This window comes from Diceros bicornis, chromosome 10, assembly GCF_020826845.1.
Source record: "Diceros bicornis minor isolate mBicDic1 chromosome 10, mDicBic1.mat.cur, whole genome shotgun sequence".
Lineage (NCBI taxonomy): Eukaryota > Metazoa > Chordata > Mammalia > Perissodactyla > Rhinocerotidae > Diceros > Diceros bicornis.
This window is the reverse complement of record NC_080749.1, coordinates 72,233,556-72,245,758: the sequence shown is the minus strand read 5'-3', so window position 1 is coordinate 72,245,758 and position 12,203 is coordinate 72,233,556.

The window sequence follows — 12,203 nt, the reverse complement described above, 5'->3', positions numbered from 1 at the left end:
AGCATTCACTAATTTTGTCCAAAGTAGTAGATAATCTCCTTGCACTGGGAAACACAAATATTATTGTGAAAATTTTTTCATAAACAATATGTATCTTTCACATAGAACAGCCTATTTTGAATATAATTTAAACAAGGATTTGGGGCATGCTCTTTTGGTATCAACTTGTTCTATAAATTTTTAACAACTGCTTGATAAACCCTGATGTCGATGTTGTCAGGCTGGGACATGATAAAACCCTTTCCAAAAAGGGAGTTAATATTAATTAATGGAGTACAGGGGATATAAATTAATAATTTTGTTTTTTCAAATATCATTATAAGATTTAGCTAGTGTATGTTAATTCAATGTAATGGTGCTCAAAGAGGTGGTTTTGTTTATTCCCACCTTAAGGTATAAATATTACTAGTTATTTGAAGAGGTGGGTTATCCAACAGTTATCCATCACTCTGTCATAATTCACTGCGTGGGATAACCCTGTGCCAGCAATGGAGCGCACTGTTCAGATCTCCCTCCTTTGACTTTGGGCTGTGAGAAGCGCAGTTAGTTGAGAGCCTCTAACTACAGGCTCCAGCTTCAGGATCTGCTGCAGCATTCCCATCAAAGCTACACTCTTCTCAGGCAAGTAATAGAATTAATGAGGCAAGGAGTGATAACAAACTATGAAAATATTTCTCCTGCATCTTTATGGCATTGTAGCAATCCACATTTATGAATAGCATTGCACACACAGACAAACAAAAAACTTCATCTGGTGGCAATAGCTAATTTCTAAACCACTTTAACCAAACCAATATAACAGTGCCTAGTGTTTATGTAACTGGTTAGAATATTTTTCAACTCTTGTCAAAGCATCACATTTAAGTACAAAGGGCATTGTATTTAAGTATGTAGTTGGCCGTTGAACTTACAGGCATTCTGCAATTGGCTTTAGAAGGACGTGAAATAAATGGACTATAAAGTTTGGCTTCAGAAAACTTGAATCTTACAAGTACAGCAATAAAGGTCACATTATTTTTTTCTACTTCCATCTTTCAGTCATGATTGTATGGCTAAAACTTAAAGGTTATCAGTAGACACAGTGTCTACACATTGAAGGAGAGTTCCCTACTAAAACAAAGTAATTATGCTATTATTAAAATATATGTTATTAAGAACCATAATGATAGGGAGTACTTTCTATGCAGCAGCCAGCTTATTTGAACTTTACATTTTTTATCTCATTTAATTATTAGAACATACCTGAAAAGTGTTGAGTGTACACATTTGACATGTGAAGAGGAGTTGCAGATTATTTAATAGTTCTGATAATTTCAATGACACCTTAAGTGGCAAAATCAAGATTCAAATCCAGTTTAGATCTAACCTTATAGTCCTTTTTTTCTTGATTATGCCACTCTAATTCTCAACACATTTATTCAATACAATATCTGTGGATACAGTTTTACACATAATAACTCAGTTTTATTCTAATATTAGCCTTAGATTTTCATTAAAAGGTTGTGTTCTACCTAACACTAGATCATGTCTCATGGTTAAATTACTTCCAGGTTTTGGAAAGTTTGGTTTGGTATCAAGGCTTCGGTTGGCCACATTCTCCACCCCAGCTCATCATCCATCACCCATTCAACCACCTTTTGATGTCTATGAATATTTTAATCACCTAAGAATAAGACTTCCACAATTGACACCCATTCACCAGTCAGGAAAGACATTTTTCCACTTGAGTCAAAAAACAAACAAACAAAAGAAAAAAAGATTTTCCCACCCACCATGTGCTATTGGTTGTAAATAAAAATAATAACATGTGCTCAGTGCTTGAGTTTACTCAGCATGCACTTTACTCAGCATTGTTTCCTTCCCCTCCTCCCACAAACACATAATGTTTTCCAACAGAAATAAAAAGTTATTCATTACGGAGAATAGTCACTTAATACACATTTTGGAAATGTAGATGTGAGAGAAGATATGATAGAAAGGGCTCACCAAGTAAAACCCTTGTGTCAGGAAGCATCTTGCTACAATTCTAAGAAACAAATTAGAAACTGGTTAAGCAAATTGAAGCAAAATACTTCATTTATTTTTGATATTAATATGCTATTATCTCAGGGGCTGACTTTGCAAAAAGAATATGTATTTTTTATGTTTAATTTTGGATATTAAAGTAGTCACATTCCCAGTAGATACATGGAGCATATCACATCTAGAAATATATAATTTTTGTTTCCCCAAGCTTTTGTTTTATATATATTTCCTTGTGTGCAAATAAATGCATATTGAAAACACCCTTTAAAATTATTAATTTTCTTGAAAGAAAAAAATGTTTTCCCCAAAGGGTATTTAGTAATGAAATTAAAATGAATTTGAATTTTAAATTATTTTTTCCTCACTACATTTAGCAGAAATATTACAGTCAGAAGATGAACTTAGATTCTTTTTTCTCTGCTGGGAGGTAGAAACATTGATCCAGAATGAAATCATCAAAACAAAAGTTTACAGTTATAAGGACTTCACAAGGATATTTCATGAAATTTAGGAGGCAATTTATAGCATGATTTAAGATGGTGCATCAGTTTAAAATTGTTATATAAGCAATATATATTGGAGTTACTCTGTTCAAGCCTTTACTTTTGCTTACTCTAAAATAATTTTATAATTACACATTTGAAAACAACAAATACTCATAGCCAATAAATAGCTATTTAAACTTGAACTTTGATTATATTGATTTTAATTTCTTGAACATAAATACCTTTTCAGAGCATAAAATCAAACAGAAATAAAATAAAGTTTTAATTGAAACATGTTTAATTCAAATAAACATTTATAAGTGCCCAATATCTATCAGATAGAATATATAATAGGTAATATCTAAAATATATATTTAATCCTTTATTCTTCCACTTCAGTCATTAAAGGGACTTTTATTTTAATAAAGAAATTAAACCTGCTGCATCTTCAAAATTATATGAAGAAGATCACTGAGATGGGGATAATGGCTACCAAAGCCTTGGAGTATACAGAAACAGACTGCTCACGTCTAAAGCAACAAATGCAAAAAGCTTTTCTTATTACATCATTTGTCTATTTATGCAGCAAGTCACAAGTATAAAAAATTACTAGAAAAATCTATGTTTCTAATTTCTTAACATTTATTGTCTTACACAATAATGAATAATAATAAATACACACACAAATGACATTGGTAAACAACTAGTCAATTCACAGTGAATTAGGTTATACCAGCTTGGTTAAATATTTTGAAGTTAATTTATTGACTTTGAAGATGCTTTGTGTGGTGTAATATTATTCATCTAAATATAAATAATCCAAATTTTAGAAAAAGATATAACTGTTGAAGATGATCTCCACGCCCTGCCTTATTAGGTCAGCACTCACAGGTCTTTCATGTACTGCAGCTTCTTACTGTGAGCACCTACAACTCTTTGCTGAAGGGTTTCTCGGGCCAGAACATGCTCTATCTTTACACATGGCAGGCCATAAGTGCTGGAAGTCCTTGACCAGCCCAGTCACAGAGCTCAACGGAAAATGAAGGAAATTTCGAGCCTCTCAGAAGACATCTCTGAGGGACAATCCCCACTTTGTCCCAGAGGTCCCCACTAGGATTGAGCTCCAATCACCCAAAATACTAACGTTTCCTATCCTGGCCTCACTCACTTCCTTCTAATCCCTGTCTCACTGGCTCCCCCTGCCAGTAGTTCCCATTATCACCTCTCAAAGAAACTACTTGCACTGAAATCTATAATCTCAGGGGCTCCTGGGGCAGACCAACCTCAGAAAAGACAGGTTTAGGAAGTTGACGATTTTATAATAAATTGTGTTCTCCAAGGATAAAACATTATATTATTTTTAAAATTTAAGATCATCTTTAACCTGCCAAAACCCTTTACCTTATTTCCTTTAGAGAAAAAAAACGACTTTTTCTTTTGTTTTAGATATGTAACTTTTCTATCTTTGCTTTAGATATACTTTGAAACCTTATTATTAAAAAAAAGTCAATGCTCTTTTTCATAGAAAGGAAGTTAAGATGATTTTTATTTAAAGACTCATTGAATTTTTAACTGTCCTAAATTATCTGGTAAATTCTGAGAATAGTGAAGATATTTCTTTAAAAATGAATACAATCTTAACATTGATCTAGTACAAATATTTTACGTTTCTGTTCAATTTGTTTTTGAGAGAGATATGTTCAAATCTCTCCTTAAAAGTATGCTAAATTTTGAATTCATATATTTTGAGGATATACTTTTTGGGAGATAGGGTTTCAGATTTTAGGACTTCCCTGTCAATATTTCCTTGCTCATCCCAATATTCTTGTTTTGTTTTGTTACTGGAGACATTTTTTTCTGATTTTTAAATCAATAGTCATACTTTGTGACTATCACAGCACTTTTTTCTATGTCTTTATTTTCAACCCCTTTATGTCTTCATGTTTTAGGGATGCTCTCGCACACATAACAAAGCTAAATTGTTTTTTAAACTCAACCTTTGAATTTGCTGATGAGGAATCTATTCTCAGTTTGATAGTCATGTTTTAGTTTTCCTTTCTTTTTCACTGTTGTTAAGATATTCACTTTATACAGTATGTTGATGTTACATTGTATCTGGTTTTTAATTTATTTGGCTTAACACTTCTCAGAAATCACTGGGTCCTTTTAATCTGGGCATTCACATCATACTTAAATTCTGAAAATTTCTCTTCAAATATTCATCTGTATAATTTTAAAAATTTCTTTCCTTCTTAATTTCTATTGCAAACTTAGAATTAGGTTGTAACTTTTCATTCTATCATCCATATTTATTAAATGTTTTTATATTTTTTTATTTCCTTGTGACTTGTGGAATTTTGCTGCTCATATGCTATTTAATCTATCCATTGAGGTTTGATTTCAATTATCATATTGTTTTTCTTTAAAATTCGTTTTTCTCCTTTTGTCAATTCTGATTGTTCTTTTTCCTCATCATTCTGCTTTTCCATGATAGTTTACATTATTTTTAGCACTGTTAACTGGTTTATCCTCTGGAAGAAAATTTGTTTTGTTCTCTAGTTTCCTTCAAATTATTATATTATTAGTAGTTGGAAACTACTAAGTTTGTGTTGCATCTGCTGCCTCTCCCACATGGTGATTTATTTTCTCATATGATTTAATTTTTTATGAAGATTATATCCCATAGTTTTCTATTTGTAAGTTGTATTTCCTATGCCCATGATTGTGACATTACTCCTAAAAAATCTTTTATATTTTGTCTTACAAGCATCTCAGCTTTGCCATTAGCCATGGCTTGAGGCTATCCTATGATTTATGGTCATTTAGGTAGGATAAGTTTGGACAACATGTGAGCTTCCATCTCAAATCTTCATTTGAAAGATTTTTTGAGGTCCTACATAGAGCCCAGGTATATTATAAACTTCCTTGCCATGCAACTGAGGGTTTTTGTTGTTGTTGTTTTTTAATTGCGGTAAGAAATACATAACATAGAGTTTACGATTTTAACTATTTTTAATTGTACAGTTTAGTGACATTAAGTGCATTCACATTTTTGTGCCACCATCACCACTATCCATCTCCAGAATTTTTTTCATCTCCCCAAACTGAAACTCTGTAGCTGTTAAACACTACTCTCAATTGTCCCCTTCCCCCAGCCCCTGGCAACCACCATTCTACTTTCTGTCTCTATGAATTTGCCTACTCTAGATACTTAATATAAGTAGATTCATAGAGCACTTGTCCTTTTTGACGGGTTTATTTCACTTACCATAACGTCTTCAAACTTCATCTATGTTGCAGCACGTGTCGGAATTTCCTTATTTTTTAAGGCTGAACAATATTCCATTATATGTATATATCACATTTTTGCTTCCATCTTCTGATTATTGTACATAATGTTGCTATGAACATACATATACAAATATCTGTTCTGTTCAAGTCCCTGCTTTCAATTATTTTGCTGTATACCCAAAGTGGAGTTGCTAGATCATATGATATTATATTTTTATTTTTTTGAGGAACTGCCATACTGTTTTCCTAAGCACCTGCACCACACCGTTTACTTACCTACCAGCAATAATGCACAATGGTGCCAATTTCTGTGCATCTTTACCCACACTTGCAATTTTCTGTTTTTGTTTGTGTGTTTTTTTAAATACTAGCCAACCTAATGTGCATGAAGTGATATCTCTTTGTGGTTTTGATTTGTAGTTTCCTAATGATTACTAATGTTAAGCATCTTTCCAAATGCTTATTGGCTACTTGCATATCTTCTTTGAAGAAATAAATATTCACGTCCTTTGCCCATTTTTAAATGAGGTTGTTTGTTTTTGTTGTTGCTATTGAGTTGTAGGAGTTACTTATGTATTCTGGATATGAATCCCTTATCAGACGTATGATTTGCAAATATTTTCTCCCATTTTATGAGTTGCCTTTTCTCTCTGTCAATAGTGTCCTTTGATGCACAAAAGTTTTTAATTTCGAAGTCTAACTTATCTATTTTTTCTTTTGTTGTATGTGCTTTTAGTGTCATCTCCAAGAAATCATTGCTAAATCCAAGGTCATGAAGCTTTCCCTCTACGTTTTCTTCTAAGAGTTTTATAGTTTTAGCTCTTACATTTAGGTCTTTGATCTTGAGGTAATTTTGAGATAATTTTTTCAATTGTGGTAAAAATCACAACAATATTTATAATCTTAACTATTTTTAAGGGTACAGTACAGTAGTATTAACTATATACACATTGTTGTGCAACAGACCTCTAGAAGTTTTTCATTTTGCAAAACTAAAACTCTATATCCATTGAACATCAACTTCCTTTCTCTCCTCCCACCCTCAGCCCCTGTCAACCACCATTCTACTTTTTGTTTCTAAGAGTTCTACTACTTTAGATAACTCACATAAGTGGAATTATGCAGTATTTGTCTTTTTGTGACTGGATTATTTCACTTAGCATAATGTCCTCAAATTTCATCTGTGTTGGAGTATATGAGAGCGTTTCCATGTTTTTAAAGGATAAATAGTATTCCATTGTATGTATATACTACATTTTCTTTATCCATTCATCTGTTGATGGATATTTAGGTTACTTCCATCTCTTGGCTATTGTGAATAATGCTGCAATGAAGATAGATATGCAAGTATCTCTTTGAGATCCTGTTTTCGATTCTTATGGATACTCAAAAGTTGGATGGCTGGATCATATAGTAATTCTATTTTTAACTTGTTGAAGAACCTCCATACTGTTTTCCACAGTGACTGTGTCATTTTACATTTCCACCAACAATATACAAGTGTTCCAATTTCTCTACATTGTTGCCAGCATTTGTTATTTTCCTTTTTTCTGATAGTGGCTATTTTTACAGGTATAAGGTGATAGATATCTCATTGTGGTTTTAATTTTCGTTTCCTGATGATTAGTGATGTTGAGCATCTTTTCATATACTTGGTGATCATTTGTATGTTACCTTTGGAGAAATATCTATTTAGATCTTTTGCCCATATTTAACTCAAATTACTTGTTTTTTTGTTGGTGAGATGTAGCTGTTTTTTATATATTCTGACTATTAACTCCTTATTAGATATATGGTTTGCAAACGTTTTCTCCTATTCCATAGGTTGCCTTTACCCTCTGTTGATTGTTTTCTTTGCCATGTAGAAGTTTTTAAGTTTAATGGAGTTTTATTTGTCTGTTTTTCCTTTTGTTGCCTGTGCATTTGCTGTCATAGCTAAAATATGTTGCCAAATCTAACGTAATGAAGATTTTCCCCAATTTTTCTTCCAGGGGTTTTGTAGTTTCAGGTCTTACATTTAGGTCTTTGATCCATTTTGAGTTAATTTTTGTGTATGGTTTAAGATAAGGGTCAATTTCACTTTTTTGCATGTGGATGTCCAGTTTTCCCAACACCAATTTTTGAAGAGACTATCCTTTCCCCATTGAATGGCCCTGACACCCTTGTCCAGGGTTATTTGACCATTTACATGAGGATTTATTTCTGAGCTCTCTATTCTGTTCAGTTGGTCTGCATATCTGTCTCATGGCTAGTACCATACTGTTTTGATTACTGTGTCTTTGTGATATGTTTGAAATCAGGAAGTATGAGATCTGCACCTTTGTTTTTCCCTCTCAAAACTCTTCTAGCTATTTGGGGTCCTTTAAGATTCCATATTAATTTTAGGATGCCTTTTTCCACATCTGCAAAAAATGCCACTGGGATTTTGATAGAGATTGCATTGAATCTGCAGATCACTTTGAGTAGTATGGACATTTTAACAATATTATGTCTTCCAATCCATGAACATGACATGCCTTTCCATTTATTTGTATCGGCTATAATTTCTTTCAGCAATGTTTTATAGTTTTCAGTGTACAAGTCTTCACCTCCTGATTAAGGTTATTCCTAAGTATTTTATTCTTTTTCATGCTATTGTAAATGGGAATGTTTTGTTTATTTCCTTTATAGATAGTTCCTTGTTAATATATAGACCAAATAATGGATTTTGTGTGTTGATTTTATACTGCAACTTTGCTGAATTTGTTTATTAGTCCTTACAAATTTTTTATGGAGTCTTTAGGATTTTTTTGTATATAGGATCATATCATCTGCAAACAGGGACAATTTTACTTCTTCCTTTCCAATTTAGAAGCATTTCATTTCTTTTACTTACCTAATTCCTCTGGCTAGGACTTCCAGTTCTATGTTGAATACAAGTGGCAAGAGTTGGCATCCTTGCCTTGTACCTGATCTTGGAGGAAAAGCTTTCAAAAAGATTTCACCATTGAGTATGTTAGCTGTCATTTTTCAATATATGGTTTTTATTATGTTGAGACACTTTCCTTCTATTCCTATTTTTTTGAGAGTTTTTATCATGAAAGGGTGTTGAATTTTGTCAAATACTTTTTCAGCATCTATTGAGATTTCCATGTGATTTTTATCCTTTATTCTATTAATAGCCATTATTCTATTAATTTACTCTTTATTCTATAAATTAATTAACAATATTTAATATTCATATGTCGAATCATCCTTTTATCCCAAAGATAAATCCCACATGATCATGGTATATAATCCTTTAATGTGTTATTGGATTCAGTTTGCTGGTATTGTGTTGAGGATTTTTGCATCTAAATACTTCAGAGATATTGGCCTATAGTTTTCTTTTCTTTCAGTGTCTTTGTTGGGCTTTGGTATCAGGGTAATGCTGTCCTGATAAAATGAATTTGGAAATATTCCCTTCTCTTCAATTATTTTGGAAGAGTTTGAGAATGATTGGCATTAATTCTTCATTAAATGTTTAGTATAATTTACCTGTGAAGCCACTAATCTTGAGTTATTATTTGCTGAGATGTTTTTGATGACTCGTTCAATCTCCTCACTAGTTATAGATCTCTTCATATTGTCTATTTCTTCATGTTTCAGTTTTGGTAGTTTGCATGTTTCTAAAAATGTACCCATTTTTTCTAGGTTATCAAATTTGTTGGCATATAGTTTTTGATAGTAGTCTCTTATGATCTTGTTATTTCTGTGATATCAGTTAGAACATCTTTTCTTTCATTTCTGATTTTGAGTCTTTTTTTTTCTTAGTCTAGCTGAGAGTTTGCCAATTTTGTTGAGCTTTTCATAATTATTAGTTTTGTTAATATTTTCTATTGTTTTTCTAATCTGTCTTTTGTTTATTTATGCTCTAGTTCTTATTATTCCTTCTTTCTTAAAACTTTGGGTTTAGTTTTTCTTATTTTTCTAATTTCTTGAGGTGAAAAGTTAGCTTGTTGATTTGAAATCTTTTTTCCTTTTTCATGTAGGCATTTACTGCCATAATCTTCTTTCTTATTATTGCTTTTGCTGCGTCTCATAAGTTTGGGTATGTTGTGTTTTCATTTGTTTCAAGATATTTCCTAATTTACCTTGTGATTTCTTCTTTGACCCGTTGTTGTACAAGAGTGTGTTGCTTAATTTCCACATATTTGTGGATTTTCCAATTTTCCTTTTGCTATTGATTTCCAATTTCATTCCATTATCTTTGAAAAATATTATTTGGTATGATTTTAATCTTAATTTTTTAATACTTCTTTTGTGGCCTAATGTGATCTATCTTGGAGAATGTTTCATGTGCTTTTGAGGAAAAATGTGTGTTATGCTTTTGTTGGGTGTAGTGTTCTGTATATCTTTATTAGGTCCAATTATTCTGTAGTGTTGTTCAAGTCTTCTGTTTCTTTGTTGATCTTCTTTCTTGTTGAATCTATCCATTATTGAAAGAGGAACACTGAAATGTCCAACTATTATTATGTTACTGTCTATTTCTCCCTTTAATTCTGTCAATGTTTGCTTCAAATGTTCAGGTGCTCTATTGTTAGGTGCATATATATTTATAAACGTTATATTTTTATGGTGAATTTGACCTCATTACATAATGCTCTTCTTTGTCTCTTATGAAAGTTTCTGGCTTTAAGTCTATTTTATCTGATATAAGTATGGCCACTTCTGCTTTCTTTTGTTTACCATTTACATGAAATATATTTTCCATCATTTCATTTTCAGTCTATGTATGTCTGTATATCTAAAATGAGTCTTCGTAGACAGCATATAGTTGAATCTAGTTCTTTAATTCATTCAGCCACTCTATACTTATTGATTGGAGAGTTTAACCCATTTACACTGAAAATAATTATTGATTGGGAAGGACTTATTATTCCTATTTTGTTAATTGTTCTCTATATTTCTTGCAGTTATCTTGTCCTTCTTTTCTTCTCAAGCTGCCTTCTTTTGTGCGTCATTGATTTTTTTGTAGTGACATGCTTTGATTTCTTTCTCATTTTCTTTTGTGAAACTTCATAGATATTTTCTTTATGGTTAGCATAGGGATTACATAAAACATCTTATAGTTATAACAATCTATTTTAAACTGATAACAACTTAATTTCAATCACATACAAAAACCCTACTCCCTTGTATCTCCCCTTTGCACTTCTCATTATTGATGTCACAAATTAATTTATATTTTTAATTAATAAAGTTTTATAGTTATTTTTATGCTTTTATATTTTAAATTCTACACCTGAATTAAAAGTGATTTACACATCACCATTGCATTATCATAGGATTTGTATTTGTCTAGATATTTACCTTTACTAGGGAGCTTGATATTTTTGTATACTCGTATGTTACTGTCTAGCATCCTTTTTTTTCAACTTGAAGAACTCTCTTTACTCATTGAATAGTCTTGGCATCCTTGCTGAAAATCATTTGGCCAATTATGCAAAGATTTCTTTCTTGACTCTCTGTTCTGTTTCCTTGATCTATATGTCTGTTTTTATGCCAGTACCACACTGTTTTAGTTACTATTGTTCTAAGGTAAATTTTACTTATTCCTCAACTCATAGAGGAAGATTACTTCATTGGTTTGTTTTCTTACATGTTACAAAATGCCATGTCTCCCATACACGAGGACCCTAGTTTGTGTCCCTTTCTTATCTTGTTAAAATGCTGGAACTATCTGAGCTGCATAGCATTGGTTCTCTCAAGGTCAACATTATGTTACCTCTTCATTTTTGGAATCTGGAGATTTATGCTTTCATATTTGATTGTTCTTCAAATAATATTTTCTCCAGCATTTCCAAGCTTTTGGACTATGTTTATATAAACTTTGTTCACTATGTTGCTAGAAATGCCAGACTGTGCCCATTATTTAAAGAGGAACAACAAATGCAAAGTAAACAAGAAAATTTAGTAAGAGTTATGTGGCAATAAAGAAGACGAGGAAGTAGAAGCTTCATTGGAAAAGGAACAATAATTTCGCTTTCTACATATACTTTAAATAAACTATTGCATTATTTTATTGTCACAGTATATGTATCATTAAAAAAAACATAATTTAATTGCTATTTTTCATATGTGTAAGCATATTGTATTGGTATTTAAATGAAACATTCATCCAGCAGATTAAACTCTCTTTGATATCTTCTTTAGATAAATTAACTACTGTTTGTAATTTTGTACTTCAGTCACCCCCAAATCTATAAGACTTACAAAAATTGAAAACTTATTTCAGGGAATAGTTATACTAGTAACACAAAATTTTTAAGATTAATTTTAATTGTCATATATAAATTTATAAATTTGAAATTGTAGTACAGTTATTGACCTGAGAAAGAATATCTTCATTGGAACTCAATAAATTTTAACTTTCGTTTTTAT